Source organism: Python bivittatus, unplaced genomic scaffold, assembly GCF_059951505.1.
Source record: "Python bivittatus isolate LINGU-HERP-01145 unplaced genomic scaffold, Pbiv_v1 ctg000210_np1212, whole genome shotgun sequence".
NCBI lineage: Eukaryota > Metazoa > Chordata > Lepidosauria > Squamata > Pythonidae > Python > Python bivittatus.
In genome coordinates, this window is record NW_028277053.1 from 14,913,308 (window position 1) to 14,929,121 (window position 15,814).

The 15,814-nt window shown below is 38.4% G+C and overlaps 1 long non-coding RNA gene across 1 annotated transcript in view; it reads left to right on the forward strand.

Moving 5' to 3' along the window:
* Positions 1-9,972, forward strand: part of LOC148216170 (uncharacterized) — a 145,852-nt gene extending 135,880 nt beyond the window's left edge. The window contains exons 4-5 of the long non-coding RNA XR_015795928.1: positions 6,961-7,150; positions 9,109-9,972. This is a non-coding gene — a long non-coding RNA (uncharacterized LOC148216170). The remainder of the gene's footprint in view (positions 1-6,960; positions 7,151-9,108) is intronic.
* The last annotated feature ends 5,842 nt before the right edge of the window (positions 9,973-15,814 follow it).

The following is a 15,814-nucleotide window of genomic DNA, read 5'->3' on the forward strand; positions in this document are numbered from 1 at the left end:
GGTTGGGCATGTAAGGAGTTAGTCTGGTAGATTTTGTATATTTGTACAGCAGTATACTTCCTTGCTTGTTAAAAAGAGAAGAATAAAAATATCCTAAGTAAGCAAAAAGAACAGTAACTTCTACAGTAGATGTTATAAGAAACACAGTACTCAATACCAATAATGGGTAACAGAAGAAGCTCAACCAAACCGTGATAGTTTTGATAGCTACCTTGTGGTATTCCTTCATGAGAAAAAAAATTGGAACAGAAAATTAATTAGGGTGTTTAGATTCACCTTAATGGGAAAACCACTTATTATAGTGGAGCTGTGTCTAAACATAAATGTAAGTCACCTTTTTAACTAATCTTTTTTTGCTTGAAAAGATACTTTGTTGGGCAAATGGATTTAATATTAGTAAGATAAATGCAACCTTACAATTACTTTACTAAATAGACCTTTGTAAGAGCTCTTCATATCATCTTCTGCCAGATTAAAGTCGTGGCTGCACATTATCCTTGTGCTGAATTAGGGATCTGCCACTGGTGGAGCAATTGAAGGAAATCATTGTAATGACAATTGACTGAAATGAGAGGTTATTACAGGAGGAAGCATTATGAAGCAAATTCAGTTATAAATTATTTCATCTGTGTAGAGCTGTCATGCTTAGAAAGAGATGTCCTATCTAGCTAGTTGCTTTTATGAAACTGTATATAATACTCATATAGCTCGGTTTCACTTTTCTGTTTAGTCAACTTCATTTAATTTAAAAAAAAAATCTGCGTTGTACTGCCATATTTTGCCATTCTAGATTATCCATCTAATTCAGAACAGACATTCAATTTCTTAAAAGTGAAAACAAGTTGAAAAATAATTCTGACTTTTATGAAAGGATTAGGCAAATGCTGTTATAATAGTCAAGCATATAATTCTATAATTATGTTTTTGTTCACAGAAGTTTATATATCCCCAGCTCAAATGACTCCGGGTGGTTTACAAAATCTAAAATGAACACATCAACAAGAGAGCTACATCACTATAATTAAATATGTGCTGTAATGGTTCAGCCAGAGAAGTTTAGAAGCCGAACTTCATTTTCTCATGGACCTCCTCCTTACTTCGGTAACCCTATGTGTCCATCTAGCATTTTTCTCCCCCAGCCAATCATTATATGTTTTACAGCTATGTCTGAACATCTGATATATTAGAGCAAACGAACAAGCAATCACCAGGGAAGAAACTGTCTGCTAAGCCTGAACATTTTTTTTTTCCCAGGAACCCTTAAATCATAGCTCTGTGAATAAGGTGGACTTTGCTCTGTTGCCCTCTTGCTAAAGACAATCACTTGTGAATAAGCCCAAGTAAAAATAGTCAAATGAGCACTTACAACCAGATAGATGCCCATCTGGCTGCCATTATAGTAGGACATATTAAAGAAAAAGCAGAAGGTGGGGTCTCCATACCGGCTCAAGGGGTGACCAATAGGCCTTTTCCTCATCATGTCCTCTTTGTAGGTGATCACTCAACTAAGTAGCCATGAATCTCCATGCCAAGTCTAGCCATTCTTGAGACTTATCAACAGTGCTAAAGATAGTTAGAATCCTTTGCTGCAGCTTCACTGTCATTTCAAACACCAGGTAAAGTCCTGAGACTCTATGTTACCTTCCTTGGATCTCTAAACAGTGGGGGGAAAAAAAAAAAGGAGAGACATACTTGTCCCCCTCCTTCAAACATATTGCATTGTGTTCTCCTTTTATTTTAGTTTTCCTTTAGCTTCTTTGTACTTCACTGATTAGGCAAAAACAGAGAAACTCATCTGTACTTCTAATAAGGGCATAGAAATTGAACTAGTATTGAATCAATTTGATTTGGGAAATTATAAATTCAATTTCAGTTTGGAAATTCACACCAAATTGCCATATTAGGATTTACTAGTTTGTTTCTGAAAATTAGTCTTCTGTGCATGTACATTAGACCTTGAAAGAAGCTAATTTGATGATGATCCACTACAAAAAAGCTTTGCCCAGCCCAGACTGGTAAAAGGTGACTTGCAATATGGATTTAAGTATCCCCCACTCAGTATTTCTTGTTTTTGAAGGTTGCTTTTGCTGAATATACGCTCTTCATTTTCAACAGTTTGATTGGAAAGATAGCAAATACCTCTTCTCTTGTAGAAACACATATCACCAGTTCAAGGAGCCACAGGTAATTGGTGTTAGTGCCGAAAGCTTCCAGATCACAGTTTATGTCTCTTAAATAGGTCTCAGATCCCAATTTACCCTTTAGAAATGAAACATCACTAGAGCTTTGTTTAATCTTTGTTTCCTCCACAGAGAGCTCTATCTTCAGCACTTTCAGGTTATCGCTCTGCCCCTTGGACGGTGGCACCCAGAAACGGATGCAAAGTTGATTTCCTCCTTAAATCATAGGTGCCGTTCCGTTGAAACTGGCAGTTGCTTCACAAGATGGTGTTGTGCAGTTTCTTTTATCTACCCTCACTCTCGTTTTCACATTTTCACATCCAAATGTTCACAGCCAGCCTTTCCATTTATTTTTGGAAACTTAGCCCATCCTGAAAATGGTCTATGCTGTTTGTGGCATTGATTGCCACCTACTCTTAATTTTTTGTTACAGAGATTTTTTTAGGGGGGGGAACTTTAGTGCAAAACTGTTCCTCTGTGAATCCCAGCTTTCAAGGACTCTTCCCTCCCTTTTAATTTTTAGTTTGAATAAATTAATTTGAACAAGAGTCCATGCTCTGCTAGATCCTTATAACTGTAAACGAGATTTATTGTTTCCTTTGACCTTTTTTTTCCCTAGAGGTGGAAAACCTCTTATGCCCCGAGATAATAAAGGAGCAATGCAGAGATCATCCTTGACTGAAACTAATGTTCAACTTTGCAAATTAACTGATTAAATATTAAGAGTCAGTATTAGGACTGCTTTAAAAGCTTAGGATCGCTTTCATGTCTGTTCAGAGTGGTGATTTAGCTGTGATGTCTGATGAAAGGTTAAAGTCACAGTCATTTTAGAAATCACTTTAGCCTTTCTTTCAGTTGGGGTCTCCAGGGAGATATAACACCGTAGTGCCAGCAGAAGCCTGCAAGAGAGCAGAGGAAAATAGTCTGCCAGAAGTACAGATCTGTCACCCTTCCTGCTCTAAACCCATTCAGGTCAACTGCACCCACACTTAATTCTTCAGTTACTTTCCATCATATCACCTTATCAATGAACTCTGCTCTACTGTTTAAGGAAGCAGGTTGCTTATGTCTTCTGCAGGGTATTTGGTGCCTCTGGGAAGTTCAGACACTTGCTCTCTGCCTTTCTTAATGCGACCTATGTAATGCTGCCATCCATGCATGGAAAGAACCACCTGTTATACTTGAAAATGAAATCCATGCACCCTGCAGTCATGCAACTTTCAACTCAAAAAGTAATTGAAGATCTCGGTGTTCTACCTGTGCTGGTTTCAGAACTGGAGCAAAATTCCACAACAAACTGTGGAATTCCCACATGCATTTCCTCTAAATGGTAAACCTGAAGTGTAAGAAATTCATAAACCCATTATGGCAAAAACACATGCACTTTGAGGGTATTAAGGAGTCAGTTATTTGAGGCTATTAATATACAGTGGGGCAGTAAGAATGACGCTTTAGTATCTTCATATTTGTTGAGTCCTTTTAGCAGGACCATTCACATATTACTGTCAGGCCTAGCCCAAGGAACTCCAAGAAACCATGCCAATTCAGTCCAGTTATGTTTATTAGCTACAACCTCTAGGAAGAATCTTCCCAGACTGAAACCCCAGCTCCCAAAGTCAGCCAGCCACAACAGTGTGAATTCCTCAGGGAGGTGCCAATCTCTTGTTCCTCCCACACTCTTCTTGGGATCTAAGAAAATGTTTATCTCTCTGAGCCTGGCCTTCATAATTCCATTCCATCACAATTACAGAGGACAAATCCAGACGCTGATGCTGATGATGATATACCCAACCCAAAGCAGCACCTCGTCATGGCCTTCTCATTAGAATGAAAAATCTAATGATATTTTTCTCATTAGAGAAGACAATGGCCAACAATTTCCACTGTTGTCTAGAAAACTGCATAGATGGATCAGATCTGACACATAAGCTCACAAGCATTTCCATTTGGGGGGGAAAATGTGGTTAGTACACACTGCAAATGGGATGTTTATTTCCACATGAATTTGAGAAGTCCATTGCAGACTTCTGCACCTTGACCCTTATATTTCATCTTCACTTTCTGACATCTGGGTCATTCATGGTCTGTGTGCACCAACAATACACAGTATCATACTGTATGTATACCCATTATAGGAATTCAGTCATTTTTCTATGATTAATTGGTGAATATAGAATTATTTTATTCACCTACAAAGTCCTCATTTATGGGATTATTTTCAGATGACCTTTCAATCAAAGTAGACCCCATATGCCTCCATTCTATGAACAGAAATTGGCTACCAGTGGAAAGGCAAAATGAAAAAAAAAAAAAGGTCTCTTCTTGGATTGTATCAACTCCAGTTTAATTAGTTTCTTTATTTGTTTGCAGCTGTCAGTAGTATGGGTCAGAGATTTCACTTCACAGAGATTAGAATGCCAGATATGATGATTTACACATTTAGATGTAATATAAAGCAGTAGTTTGTAAGTCAAGACGAACAGCGATGTCCTGTGGATTTTGGTATCAGTGGTGTAGTTTATGAAAAGTACCCTTCCATTAAGATACATATTCCTAGAGATGATATTTAATGTTCACCAGTTTAGCCTCCTCCTTACAGCTAAATATAATTATATTTGCAGAAAAAAATATCTCTTTGTTTCCTTTCTTTAACACTTGGTGGGTGGTTTTCCCCACACAAGCTGGCAATTAGAACCATCTTTATGCGATTATTCTCTTGTTCTCTGCATCTCTGCATGAAATGATGTGTTTGTGATGAATTTAAATGGTTGTTGAACTTGTTAGGGCCCGTCATTCTGAAGTTCACCAACTGCTATTCTTGCCCTGATGATCCTTGGGGTCATGAAGCCACAGAGTTCAGCCTCACTTAAATTATCCTTGTGGGAAGGACTGAAACCTGTTGCTGACCAGGAACCAGAGAAAACATTTCTGAGGTTGTTACTGACATAGCAGTGAATCATGTGTAGGCTATACTGCAGTGATTCAGGAGATGGTGATGGGGCACATAATAAGCATATTCATGAATATATGGGAGAGAGAGCAGGGTTGAGCCAAGCAGCTATCTCCTCAAAATATCTGTAAGAGGAATCTGCATAGGGTTGTTTTATCAAAGCATACTGGAAAAACCCAGATTGGAAGCCATTGGTATAGGCAACAATAGAACAAAGCATCTCCATCTTCATAGATTTTGGATTTCAATTAAACACAACTAAAACATTTATTTGTGAAGACCTATACCACTTGCCTCCAGGGGATTCAAAATACTCTGTTTTCTAATATGTCTTTGTTTAAACCCTTAGAGCATCATCAGAGGCCAGAATTCTGATTAAATGTAAGAGGTATTTATATTACAGAAAGCTTTTGGTCTAGAAGCTCTGAAAAATTCTCCCGCAGGAGTTCACACTCTACACTAAGCCTTAATGCAGCTTATACTGTATGTCTTTGCCTTGCCATGCTGTGTAAACCCAACCAATTATGATTCACCACCAAACCATAATTAAATAAACCATGGGTTTTGCAAACCCAGTCACTACCTGGTGTTAGAGGACCATCCTATATAATTAATCTCCAAGAAGCAAGTCCCTCTGAACTCAGTAGGATTTAATTTTCAGTCAACGTGACATATATAGGACTGCATTTTCTTCCCTGCTTCTGATATTTATGTTTAATTTGTTGGTTGCTATATTGAATGCAGTAGGATTTATTCCAATGAAGACATTACGTATATTGAATGCAGTAGAATTTATTCCAATGAAGGCATTACACACTTGCATACTTCTGTGTGCTCTTTTGAACACTCGCTTTGCATTTCATCTTGTTGCTCTTTTACTTGATTACTTTCATTTGTATTTATTTTGCTAGTGCCCTTGGACATTTTATTTAGCTAGGTGGGATACACAGGCATTTGATAATAACTTTAGTGAATAAAGGGACCTTTTCACACCTTGCGGTTAGCATTATCAGTAATGGTGCTGAATGAGCTGAAGAAGTGAAATGCAGGACATTCTTCTAATGATTCTGTTACTGAAGATTCTGCTGTGCTGATCTTGAAATTACATTAGGGCAGGATGTAAGATTGGTGGATGGTTAAGGCAGGAAAGGCTAAACCATCTAAATAAAACACAAGTGGTCCAAGACTTTTGCAGCAATATTATAGCATCATGAAACTTCAGAGGCACACTCATCCTGAATATGAAGTGATCATAAAAAAGGACAGCTGATGCCTGAACATTTTTGGTGGTCAGAATGAATGTTCCATCCACGGACACTTTGTTTTGTTCTGAAAATGAATGTTAAAATGCATTTCTTGGATTCAGCAGAGAGGCAGGCTGCAGTCACCAACTGCAGGATCTGTTAAATAGATGCTTCTTGAGTTCACACGATCGATATAGGCTGCGTCTACTTAGTCAGAACTGAAGTGGCCTGAAGGTTTAAGCAAAAATGTGGGTAAATGAATAAATTATTATGTATGGATCCCCCCTCCCCCGGTGTGTAGTGTGCATTAGATCTGTGCAACGATCAAGATTCAAAGTGGAAGGAAGTGACCTGGAGCACACATTGGTATACATTTTGCACCAGTTAGCAACCTCTTGGGATCAGCCTTCTTTTATATGTCACTAGCCCAAGTCTTATTGAAAGGCTATGAATTTATGATTAGAACAATACTTGCAGTTTTTTATGGTTGGTTAATATTACAGGGAGCCCCTTTTCCTGAATTCGACACCTTGATCTTTGAAAACATGACTGCTGTAATTTGCCTTTGTATGAACCTTCTCTGTAGGATTCGGAGGAAGACCACCCAAATTAAACAAGAGTATCAAGTCGTCTTAAAACTACAACAATGAAAGGATATGTAGACTTCTGCATCCAGATAATTAGCTTGCAGGGAATGAATATTGGATTCTTCTATGCACAAATAATTTGGGGGCCTGATCTGTTTGAAGGAGTCTCTTCTCTCCCATCAGCCTCAGGTAAGGTCAGAGGAATTCTCTTCTTTGAATTGGGCTTCTGTTAAGAAATCTGCGTGGCCGGGTCTGTGCTTTCACCAAGAACTGGACAATTCCTACTTAAATTGTTGGCAGAGAAACTGAAAGTACAGTTTCACCAAATTTCTTGAATGAGATGCTGGGAATAAAAGTCACCATCAACAATAGAAATACTGGAATGGAACAACTTTGTTCTTTTCTTCCTTTTGTTTTCCTTTCAGTCAGTGTTGACTCCTGGGGACTGCCTTGTCCCTGAAGCTTTCTTGGCAAGATTTTGGGAGTGGTTTGCCATTGCCTCCTTCCTAGGGCTGAGAAAGAATGGCTGGCTCAAGGTCACGCAGCTGGCTTTGTGCCTAAGGCAGGACTAGAACTCATGGTCTCCCAGTTTGTAGCCTGGTGCCTTAGCCACAACACCAAACTAGCTCTCCCTTTCTCCATTGCTCTGGATATTGCAGGAGAAGCTGAAATGGGGCATAAAATGAAATAAAATAAATACAATAAATAAAGTAAAGTAAAATAACAAAAGAAAAATAATATTGATGGAAAAATCTGGACAGTTTTTTTCCCCCTTAGAGTAGGAAGAAGGGAAAAAAAACAGTTTCTGAGGGGGAAAAAGTATTCTGAAAAAAAAAATAATAATAGTTCAGTTCCATTTCCCTCTGTATGAGTTATTATTCTGAAGTGATTTCTTTGCAGTTAGGAGTATGACCCATTCTCTGACTCACACAGAAAGCACAGGGGATGGGCAATGCTTTTTCAACAGATAGAGACATCAGTTGCCTCCTCTCTTTTCAATTGAGATAAAATTGTGCCTTAGAAAAGTCGGAAACCCTGACTAAGCAGGGATTATTCTTTGAAGTTCCAGAGGTGTGGCGTGTATCTGTACATACCGTATCACAACTCATCCTTGTTCAGAAAAGAAAAGTTCACCTCTCACCATGTTCTTGAAAGTTACTGTAGAAGGAGGGGAAATAAACTTTCCTTCGATCAAACAATGACGGTCTGATTGTTTAAGAGGTGAGCTTGTTCTAAACTTGAAGAACAAGTAAAAGTCATTTCCCTGTGTGAGAGATGTTGGGAGACATTGTGAAACCATTTTAGAATCACCGCTGCAGGGGCTGGTAGTATATTTTTTAATATTTTTATAGCTTTTTAATTAATAGCAAAAGGAAAAGGAAAACACCCACAAAAATAATAACACTCTATCAAGAAGAAGGAAAAAAAAACATTAAAAAGCGCCATTACGAAAAAGTGATGAAAATATAAAGAATTAAAAATTAAATTAAAAAGGATGGGCTGGTAATATTTCCTAGGCATGCTGAATTGGAAGACATGTCAGGAATCTTATCTATTTCTTCGTGATGCACGAATTGTGCTTAAGCATCCCTAGTAAGGGGTAAGCCAGCCATTATTTGCAATTATATGCATAGAACATAGTGGAAGCAAAGAAGCCCTTCTATATCAGCCAGAAGTTCTCCAGGTAATCCTCAGTGATCTTAAGCTTCATCTGATTTGGACTAGAAACTCCCCCTACTCATTCTTTCTCTCCCCATTCAAAAGCTCTGATTTCTGTTTCTTATATACACATCTCTTGAGTTTCACTGTTGCAAGTGAATTTCCAGGCCACTGCTAAATCTTGTGCCAATGCCATGGTTATTAGAAATTAGATAATAACCTTGGCAGATATAAAGATGCAGATGTAGATAGAGAAAGACACACACACACACACACACACACACACAAATGAATGCATGCTCTGATCTAAAATCAAAATAATGACAAATAGAATTTCCAATAACAACTATTAAATATTTATTATTTCAAGCCAATTGGATCCTTTAAAGAATGTTTAAAAAGGAATGAACATATAGATTTCCTATGATAGTGGCGTAAAAAATTCGATGGCTCTTTAACTCATGTGATTTGGTCTTGTTCTATTACAGCTTTGCTTTATTTCAAATCAGCACATATGCTAATAGAATGGGAAGAAATATTGGGAAGAAATAATAGACTTCGGAACTCAAGGTGACACTGAATTATATTCCTAAAATATGGAATTTTCATATCATGAAGAGCTTATGCTCCATTGAGGCCCAGGTATGGCAAACAGGATAGTCCTATGTAACTGGAAAATCATTAAGTTTGTACCCGATTTTAAGGAATAAATCCAGGATATGAGTTTGTTATCTATTTTGAATAAGATGATTTAGATTTCATGATAAGCTTAATAATTGAACTAATTTCACATAGGTCTTTATACTTACTATTGGGATTTTTCTTTCTGCTCAGTTTTGTTTAACGCATTTAGTTTTTATTTTTCTTTCCCTAAACAATCACTGTTTATGCAAATTCTTTGCATTTCACAATTTTAACCAATAAAAAAAATAAAATATGTAAAAAAACAATTAAAGGAATATTAAAATCATTTGCAAATCCATTAAAAATAATTTGTGTGGTTTCAAAAACTTCCTTGCAATTCTAGTGATTACTTCTGTTGTGCTCTGTGCCTAGTGCATTCTTCCAGGATATAATTCTCTGTTTCTTTCCTCAATTCATTGCTTTTAAAATACAAGTTTATCTAGAGAAGCCCATTTGCCTGCATACTAAGGGAGAACAATTTATTCCCTGATAAAAACATCCAAGATATAAAACATTGTTTCACTTATTTCAGTGTTTCAGCGGCCAGTTCCTTTAACACCCTGTTTAGTAACTTATTTGTATGAATTGCTGCTCTGAGACAAATGGTTGTGCTTGTCCATTGGAAAACCTAAGCTCATGGGAAATTACTATTTATGATCTCAGGCCAACTGCAACCACTGGACCATCTTTCATTTTATTTTTAATCAAGTTAATAACAACATTCAATTTCTCCACCATTGCTAGTGGAATGGATTGCTTGGGAAATCCATTTTCCTGTCTCTTTCTGGTCCATGTAGTTCTGCATCTAAATGGTTAAAAGGGGTTGCCCTTATTTATGTTAAAATTTACCTAGGCTGAAGCGGGACCTCCCTTTCTCAGGAACAGATTATTATATGGATATGTCTTTTCTTCTTCACTCCATGTTTCCATTCTCTGCTTCAAGGCTTTCCCTCTCTAAGTAGCAACCCAGCCTCACTTTTTGGGGGGGTTGCTTCTTTTATTCTTTATTTTTATTCTTGAGTTGGTCAAAGACCATTTCCCATGTTTCTGTACTTTTGTAACTGTAAGATTATTTTAAGATTATTTTATTATTACAGCACTGAACTAAGACATAAGCCGCCCCCTCCCCCCACAATCTCAGAATCTCCCTAAAATTTTCGGATACTTTTAAAAACATTTTTGGGAGAGGTTAAGGGTCTTACACATCCTTTCAAGTTCCTCAACCTCCCACCTTGCCAACTGGGCTAATGTTCTATTTCACTCTGAGAAACCCAAACTCCACAAATAGGGATTGAAAATTTTACCATAACCACTCTGTGATGTCATGAGGTTACCGGCAGTAGGCTCTGGCAAGGCACAGAAACAAAGTGATGTTCCCAGGGTGAAAAACCTTGCTTACCTGGAAAATATTAATACATTTTCCAGTGTATCTGAATGAATGCCCCTCCTCTGTCTCTCTCTGGGTAAACACTGAACATGAATCCTTGTCTGAGCTAATCATTTTTCACTGTCTGAACCTGAGTATTGATTGATCCAAGTTATTCCCCACTGTTGGGTAATTTAAACGTTAGGAGTACCTATTCCTCAAATAAGTGAAACAGCAGTTCAGAAATCTCTTGTGTGCCTTATCCATGAGTGTGGGTGAGTTTGCATACGTGTGAATGGAGGAGTGTCCACGGCCTGGTTAAAGTGATTAGACCAATTCAGCTATAAGGCTTCCCATGCAGAAATGTGGGAATTGTCTGACAAATTCCTCAATCCTAGAGATGCAGTTCTGAAGATGTCCAGAGGAAAAGAAATAGACTCCTTCATATGACATTGAAATAGGTACTGAAGACAGGAGAGTAATGAATAATGACTTTGGAAAAGGAGAAAATTGTTTCTTTCATGGAAAGAAAGAAAGAAAGAAAGAAAGAAAGAAAGAAAGAAAGAAAGAAAGAAAGAAAGAAAGAAAGAAAGAAAGGGTGGAAAAAAGAGAGAGAGATGGTTCTTCTGCCCTTGCTCCTAACCATAGCACAAACAGAACCCATAACTGCCTTTTTTTTCTGACATGCCCTGTGATGTTGTCATCCCTAGACAATATCTGGGGATAATATTAGCTCTTCAAGTTTCAATATAGCATTTTTCTTCTTCTTCTGACCCAGATTTTTGCCTTGAAATACAATCTGGCATACTATGCTGATTATTTGCTTGCGGACACAGTCAGAGGTCTGATATCCATGGCTAGTTGGGCTCAAAGTGTAGGAGAAAATAGACGTTCTGCAGAGGTATCTGCCCACGTCATGCCTGTCTGGCAATCTCCACAGTGTTTGTCCGGCCTTTTGCAAGCTCCTTTAGGAAAATAGTCTACTCCCGTAGTGCACAGAAGGTCAATTTAAACTGGAAAAGACAAATGGTTCCTGCTGATTGTGTATGGCTAGATAGGTCACCATTGTATGCTTTACAGGTTTTCTGCTTCTTCTGCCAACAAGGGGTTTTGCATAGCCATACTTTTGACTGATTTTATTATTTTTATCATCTCTACTCATACAAAACCACTGTAAATGTCACCCTGCAAAAGCAATTCCTACGGCTGTTTGTGCAATGCACCATTACTTATGATGTCCCCTTAGGCTGTGGGTTTTGCCCACTCCACTCTGACTTAAGTGTAATTGGGTACCATACTGATGACAGCTGCAGTTACAGTCAGGTCAATGATGAATGCACAATTCTGGAACTCACACGTTCTCCATGTGCTGCTAGCCATGGGCTCATACTGGAGTTTCTTGATAATTCCCTGCCAAACTGTCCTTCCTTTCCACCAGTATTTTGAGATGGAGCTTGCTTGTCCTCAGTTCCCCCCCCCCCCATCCTCTGCACCCTCCATGCCTGTTACCTGTCAGCTGGGCTGATTTTGAATGTGTCTTTAGTACTCTTTTAGAGAAACAGTATAACTATGTTCAGAAATAATCTGATTGGTGGGCTATAGACATGGAGGAGAGGATGCGCTAAGCAGGAACATCAGAAGGACTTCCTCCCACTTTACTGCATGCTGTTCCTTCATGCCTGCCACCTCTAGCCAGGTAACTTGACAGATGGCTAAACTCGCCCATCCCACCTCACATTAGGAAAAGTGATTGGTGATTGTTTTTCTATTGACAAGTGGGTGGAGGGGAAGGGAAGCTGGGGGAATTGCCAATCCCTTTTCGTAACTTGGCCTGCTATAAATAAACAACGATATCAATCCAGCTTTGAAAAAAAGCCTTAAGAAAGAACTCTGTCTTGGAGTACTCTATTTTACTAGTAACTAGTAAGTATTAAATAATCTTTCCCCAAATCCTGTCATTCTCTGGAATGTCATTAAGCCAGTCCTTGAGCTGTATATCTAAGAAGCTTCTGTATAATCATTTCCTTTTTTCACAGTTAAATCAACTGTTAGAAAGAGGTTGTCCTCTCAAGAGAATCTTTGAGCCTTGTGTTATTTTTGTATTTCTCATCTGTATTCCTCTGTTTTGACACATTTTGTTGCGTCACTTTTCTTTTACACAGAACAACCATCTTGCATACACTTGCACTGTGTCTGCTGTCTCAGAAATCATTCAGGCCATTTAGAAAAGCATCAGCTCTTACATAAATGTTTCCTGTAAAACTAAGTTTAAAGGGTAGGAAAGGAAAATGAAATTAATTAATTAGTTGGGCCCAGTCTTTACTCTTCATTCCAGGAAAGTATGTGTGTGCATGTTCATGTACGTGTGTGTATGTACACATTTTTGAGCTTTATTTTCATACTCAGTTGAAGGACAACTGAGGAACAGGTAGAGTATGAACTTCCCCCAGGGCACCTGGCAGTTGCCAAACCTTTGGCACTGAAGTTGCCACCAATGTTTTAAGAACTGCTGAAGTCTCCTCCAGAGTCTGGTGTCATTCCGGCTTCAGGGATCTGAGGGAATTTCCACACCAGGTCTTTGCAGCACTCTGGAATCAGTTCTGGACCAGTCTCATCATGTTCCATCATCTGGGTTCAGCAGCTGAGTTGAATGACCCTTTCACCTGAAACAATTTAAGCTCTGCAAAACTGGTGGGCACAACATTTTGTCACTGGCAGCAACTCTTGTCTCCTTCCACATCCCAATGTCAGCTTTAGTACCCTTTCCCCGCCATGGTATCCACCCCATTTTATGTTTGCCTGTAGTCCAAATAAATGCCCAGCACACATACGAAGAACATGAATGTGTAGGAATGTGTAGGAATGACAGCAACATATTTGCTTTCCTTTTGGGCTCAGGTGAGGAAAATGGGAATGGTGGTAGTTTAAGCTGGGCACCATTTTTTTTATTTATATACAAACGTGTATTCTGCCTGATGATGATTATATGCCATCAAGTTGTGGTTGAGTCTTAGTGATCACACGGGTAGATTTTCTCCATGACAATCTGGTCTTCAGGTCTTCCAACAGTGCACCCATCGCCACTGTAACCCAGTCTATCCACTAGGCTGAATTTATTATTACTTATCACTTTCTGCCTGCCTTAGAATAATAATTATTGCAATGTTGGTACTCTGCTATGGGTCAGCTGGTCCTTTCAGCATTTAGAATATGGAAAAACAGCAGTGGTGTGGAAATCCTTAGACTTCTGCCATACAGCAGCCTGAAGTAATAAGAAGCTGTGGGGCCAGAGAATATCCTCCCCTTCTCTTATGGTTCTGAAATGTACATTAGACAAAGCAGAAGAACAGAAACACCTTCAGGCTGGGTGAGATGCCTTCTTCAAGTAGCCAGTGTTAAGGATGGTGTCTTATGTCCACAGCTAAGCTGAAATATGGTATCAGATAAGTTACCTTGTTGTCTGAAGCACCTGTAGGCAATAGGTTTGCTTTTACTTAATTCATTAGTAGAAAAATCTCACTAAGGCATGTGATCAGATTAGATTTACACCAGTGATTCAATTTGTTTCATCCGTTGTATGACAATAAAAACACCTAATTCTATAATGCCACCTCCTAAAGGAAAGGCAGAATATACTTCTCACAAGCAAACAAAACACACTTCTCTCCATTTATAAGCTTTTAGAAAGAAATGGAACCATATTTTTGTGGTGTTTGTCTAATAGAATAGATCAACAGAAGGCCACAAATCATGCAGCCATTTCAAAACATTTCTTTTAGGGTTGTTGCTTTCTTCCTTTGTTAAATGATTTCTGTAACTTCCTGAGAATTCTAACTTGCTTGGATAGCTATTATGGGTTTGTAGTCAACTCCAATAAAATATGTTTAAAAATGCAAATGCCTGGAAATTACTACAGTGACAGAGAATGATCAGTTGTGAAGATGCGGCCACCATGCATTATATACTGTATAAAATAAATAACTCTATTCAGGGTCAAAACTTAGATGTTTCTGATTCCTCTACCTGGATTCCACATGCTTCCAATAACGTCAAGGGGAGATAATCATCAGCATTATCTGAATATGTTTGCTATAATTCAGAGTTCCAGACAGATAAAGATGAGAAAATATTACAGATTTGCCTAAGCATGTGTCTTCTCTTGCTTCCAGTCATAGTTGAATATATTTAACCTCAAACCTTGGTCAGATGTGTAATATAAACAAGACAATTGCTCACATGTAATAGGGATAAGGCCCAATTAGGTGGCACCACTTAACCAACATTTGCTGATCTTCAAAACATCAATGGGGGTTAAAATTAGTACCTGAATGGGAGATCTCCAGGGAATACCAGGGCTGAAGCTAGTGAGGGGGGAACTAGGACTGCTCAGTCCAGACATAAATGCGTAAACATCGAGCAGGTATCTCCCAATCTCAAGGCTGGGAAAACAGTATCCAAAAGTCCATTTACTCAAAAGAATAAGAAGAAAACTCTTAAGATTTAAACCCTGGGGCTGACGTACTTACATACGTAATTTCTGTGTTCTTCATTAGACAAATCTTCTGCATATCTATCTATCTATCTATCTATCTATCTATCTATCTATCTATCTATCTTACTTCTTGTCTGTAATAAAGCAACTTATCTGTCAGGGTCTAGTCTGTGAAAGTTCTGCTGTTGTCTAGTTTCTACATGTGAATTTCTGGAGGGCAGAGTTTTATAGCTGTGGCTGGCCAAAAGCCTGACAGCAGGCTAGATTGAAAACATTATGGGCGGGGGGAGTCTGGAACAAGGCAATGGTAAGCACTTTTTGTCAAGCATGTCTTCATGTTCATGTGGTCCTCAGGAAGTGAGCTCAACCCATGATAAAATTTACTTTTTTGAAAAATAAGGAATGAATTCTAGTTTGGTATCCTGATATGAAGATTCCACCTGTTTAGTCTTCACTTTTGTCTCATTGTCCGTCATGATCTGGAGTTCTAGTCATTCTTATTTGAACCTAAGAAGACCCTCCAGATAAAGTAACTTTTCTAATAGTATAGAAAGTCTTGCACATTCAAGCAGATGCAACCAGGATTTCCACATTAGACTTGTTCCTAGACAGCAGCCATTCACTGAAACTGCAGATCCAGGTGGTGATGGCT